Raw genomic sequence first — 4,483 nt, 5'->3', positions numbered from 1 at the left:
TCTCGGGATCCCTAGCAGGGGGCTTAGGGCATCATGGGCATTCAGGAAATAACTGGAGAAGGTGAATGAGGAAGCAGCAGGGGGTGGAGAGGGAATTGCTTCTGAAGGTGAGAAGTGAACCTAGAGGGATGAGCAGGCGGGGTGGGGGTGGTGGGGAGTTGTGAGGAGGCCAGTACAGAACAGCTCCAGGGAGGGCATGGAGCATGGTGTGAGCAGGATCCCTGTCTGACCTCCTGGGATGGCCCCAGGAGGGCCTTGAAAGCCAGGCAGAGGGATGGGATCAGATACTAACATCCATAGGGAGCCCTGGCAGGTCCTTGAGCAGGGGCATGGCAGGGCAAGCCTTCCTTCAGTCCAGGGTGAGCCTGCGCCAACCTGTCCCGCAGAGAAGGGCATGGGGGACAGCTACTCCCTCTGGGAGTTCTTCCAGCTCGGCTGCCCTCAGCCAGAGCTCAGGACTCACACTCCCCTGGAACCTGGAGTTTTGGGTTCAATCTTTATTCAATAAATGGCTTATTGGGAACCGACAGGGTGGCTAGAGCCTGCCTGGTGTTGGGGTTAGGGGATCCTGCCTAGGGGTTTGGGCTCTGTGGGTGCGTGAGGGCCACCCCACAGTGGTGCTGGCGTTCCCCATCCTACCCTGGGCTCTGTGCCTCTGCCACACTCCCCCTGCCCACTCTGGAAGCCAGGCCCCTGGTGCTGGGGAGGCGCTGGCTTGGGGAGGAGCCCCTGGCTGGTCCTTCCAGAAGACAGAGTCTGTGGGGTGGGCCTCCAGTGGGGTGGGGTGGGCCTCCACAGCCCTGCCGGGCCCCACACGGGCAGCTGTTCCCGGAATGGGGGTTTGAAACTTTTCTTTTGTTGGCAAATCTGCATGTGGTCTTAATTATTTCTATGCAGTACTTATCTCCTCCAAATGTTTTATCGGGATTCGGCAGATCCGAGTGTGCAGGCAGCGGGTGTGGGGCCAGGGCAGGGATATTATGGGAGCACAGGGAGGCCCCAGAAGTTAGGGTGTCCCCCAAATCAGCTGGACGACCCAGAGGAAGGAAAGACCCTGGTTAAGGATGGTCAGGTTAACTCTTTCAGGCCCTGCCCAACGCTGCAAAATCGCACCCGGGTGTTTGGCCTGGGCAGGCCTACTGCGACTTTGTGGGGTCTGGCCTATGCTGATGTCCCCCCTGCCCCACAGGACTCTGGTGGACTGGAGGGAGGGTAGGGAGCCACATCTCTCAGCAGCAACCCAGGACTTAAGAAGGGCCACTGCCCTTTTCTGGTGGGGGTGAAGGAGGAGGAACCAGCATGACCTTGGAATCCGTCACCTATTAACTTCCCTCATCTCCCTCGGCGCCCACCACCCCCTGGAAGTGAGCTTATCTGGCCCATATTTAGAAGAGGAAACCAGAGTGAGACGAATCACTGATCTGAGGACCTCCAGCACAGCAGGGAGGGGCCCAGGTGGGGGCCGGGTGGGCCCTTTTGGGGAGCAGGATGCCCAAGAGAAAGGGAACAACAAAAAAGAGGGCCAGGGGGTTTTGTGGGCTCCCCTCACCCCCCACCCTCGCCCGGGGTTCCGCCCCCCCCCTCACTCCCCCGCAGCCATCTCTGCTTGGCCAGGGCCTTTTGGGCAGTGCCACTGGAGATTCCTGGAAGTGCCTTCGGGCCACACACACACACACACACACATCCTCCGGGGCCCTCCCAGCCCCCCACTCTGTGCCTCCCCGGTTTGCAGGAGGGCTCCAAGGCCAGCCCAGAGCCCTGCAGGACCCGGGAGGAACCTGAGCCTGGAGGGCCTAGGAGCCAGCCGTGTCTGCTTTCCTGTGCCCCGTGTTCCCTTGGCCTGATCCCTGGTCCCATGCACCCTGCACCCAGGAGGCCCTCCGGGGCCGGGGCTGAGTCAGCTGCGAGGGCTTCAGCAAGGCATCGCGGGGGATCCCCATGGGAGGTTTAGTGCAGTGCACTCGCAGTGGCATGGGACGCTGGGCAGGGCTGATCCCAGCTATCAAGGAGCCTTCCTGGGCAGAGAGCAGGCAGGGGGGCATTGGGATTTGGAGGGGCACCTGGGAGCCCCCGTCCCTTCCGGGCCGCCTCCCCTTACCCTGATTTCCCTTGCAGGAAGGGCTGTGCAGGTTTGTGGTGGGGTGGGGAGGACGTCCTAGAATGTGTTGCTTTGGAATCATCCCTGTTGGGGTGGGGTTGGGGTGAGCTCTTGGCCACCCCGCCCGCCGCCCGCCGCCGGAATCCCGGGCTCCCTCTGTTGGGTTGTGTTGGGGTCGGGGAGCTTCATGGACGGCATCCCCTGAATTCACTCCAGGCGTTGAAGCCAGGCTCGCTCCACAGGAAAATCTCTTCCAAGAAGGAGACTCCCTGGAGCTCCTGGGCCTCCGCGGGGTAACTGGTGCTTCGATTAACAGCTCGGGTGCAAGGGGCACTTCAGTGGGGGGGCGGGGCAGCTGAGTGAGGGGCCCAGCCCTGGGGAGATGTTACAGGAGGGAGGACAGGAAGGGAGGCGGGGAGGTTGGTAATTCCAGATTGAGGAGGGTCTCCGTAGCTCTTGGAGTAGGTGAAGACCCCTGGGAGGCAAATGTGGGGTCCCCCAGGGCCTGCTGGGCCCCCTTGGGCCCCTGGAACAATGGGTTCCCACTAGCCAACCTGTTCCCACAGCCAGAAGTTGCCATGGTGACCCCCTCCCACCTTCAGCTACAGCTTTTCCAGTAAAACCACTGCAGAAATCCATACTTCCCGACAGGCACGCCCGGGCCCCCACCCCCCACTCTGCGCGGTCTTGGAGCCTCGGGGAGTTAACTCTGCGCATGCTGGTGTCTGTTGTTTGGGGGAGACAGGAGCGAGAGCTGGCAATACGGGCCCCAGGCTGGAGAGGAGAGGGTGGACCGGGGGCACAACCAGCTACCCTGTCCTTGAAGGCCCCAGTGAGTGACTTGAGCAACTCCAGGAAGTTGGAGCGGAGCAGTGAAGCTAGCTCGGACCTAGGGGCCCCCTTGGCATAGAGGAGTCCTAGCTGGGGCCCACAGTGCAGCTTCTCTTGGAACCTGAGGGCTGCTCTGGGACTTCACCCCTTCTAGAGTGACCCCTGCCGCAGTCGCTGGGACACGAGACCCTTCCCGGCTTGGCTGCAGCTGCTACCCTCTTAGCCGCTCCCGTCTTCCTCCCCTCCCCTCCCAGCACAAACCTTTTTCCTGGAGGCAGAGAGGGCTCAGCCCCAGGTCCCTGTGGCCCTGCTGCCGGCACCTGGAGCCCGGCTCTGCATCCACGGGTCTGCCCTGGGGGGCTGTTGAACTCCCGAAGTCGCTGCCTGCTCAGGGTCTCCGTGTCCTCCCCCCGAGCAGTGGGGATACTGATCTGAGCTGCTTCCAAGCTTGGGGAAGAGGATCCCCCCTAGAAGGTTCTGTCCTGCTGCCTCTGCCGGGGGGAGGGGCCCCTGGGGACACCCGAGGCTGCAGGGACCCAGGGGGCTCCGTGGCCCAGGCCCAGCCTCACTTCTGCAGCGAGAGGGAGCGAGGAGATGCTCTAATTGTTCTCTCTGTAGCCCAGGATGAATAATTGAGAGGTCTTTGAAGAGAATTAATTAGCCAGCTTATTGACTGTAAACGCTTTGCTGCAGACGATAAAGGGAGGATGGAAGGCTGCGTGGGGCCCGCTTGCCGGCTGGGGCCGTACCAGGCATTTAGTTCACACCCATGGCTGCTCAGCAGGACCAGGGGCTCGGCCTTTGCCTAGGACCTGCTCTCTCCTGCTCAGGAGGAAGTGTGGGGGCTGAGCCCCAACTTGGCACCCTGCTGTGGTTCTGTCCTGATTTCTGGTATGAGGGGGCAGCACCCCTTAGCCTCAACTCTGCTCCCTCTGTCTTCTAAGAGGCAAGATGGGGACCCCTCCAGGAGTGGGGGTGGGGGTGGCTCAGTCTTGGGAGCAGTTCCCTTGCAGGATAGACTCTGCTCCTGGGCTCCTTCAGTCCAGCCCACCCCACTGCCTCAACCCCAGTCCCTTTTTCGGGAACTAGAAAGTGACAGGAAAAGACAAAAGCGTTCTTGCCTGCAGGCTGCAGGGGGTCAGACAGGTCAATGTCCCTGGTGAGGCTGAGGAGGGCTGGTTCTCTTGGAAGGGGCAGGGCTGGGGCTCTTGGCAGGAGATGCTGGATCAGTAGCCCCGGGTATCAGTCATGAATAATAGTAGTAACCATCCCTCCAGCAGGCCCTGTCCTAAGCACACTGCACGCACTAACTCCAGCAGGCCCTGTCCTAAGCACACTGCACGCACTAACTCCAGCAGGCCCTGTCCTAAGCACACTGCACGCACTAACTCCAGCAGGCCCTGTCCTAAGCACACTGCACGCACTAACTCCTGTAGACCCTGTCCTAAGCACACTGCACGCACTAACTCCAGCAGGCCCTGTCCTAAGCACACTGCACGCACTAACTCCAGCAGGCCCTGTCCTAAGCACACTGCACGCACTAACTCCTGTAGA

General features: G+C 61.3%; 1 pseudogene; it reads right to left on the bottom strand.

Annotated features, from left to right (window-relative positions):
- Nucleotides 1-2,283: 2,283 nt before the first annotated feature.
- Nucleotides 2,284-4,483, bottom strand: part of LOC108534271 (uncharacterized) — a 5,350-nt pseudogene continuing 3,150 nt past the window's right edge.

This window comes from Rhinopithecus bieti, unplaced genomic scaffold (assembly GCF_001698545.2).
Source record: "Rhinopithecus bieti isolate Rb0 unplaced genomic scaffold, ASM169854v2 scaffold_9899, whole genome shotgun sequence".
NCBI classification, from domain to species: Eukaryota; Metazoa; Chordata; class Mammalia; order Primates; family Cercopithecidae; genus Rhinopithecus; species Rhinopithecus bieti.
Note: the sequence above shows the minus strand (reverse complement) of the source record. Positions and strands in the feature narration are given on the sequence as shown.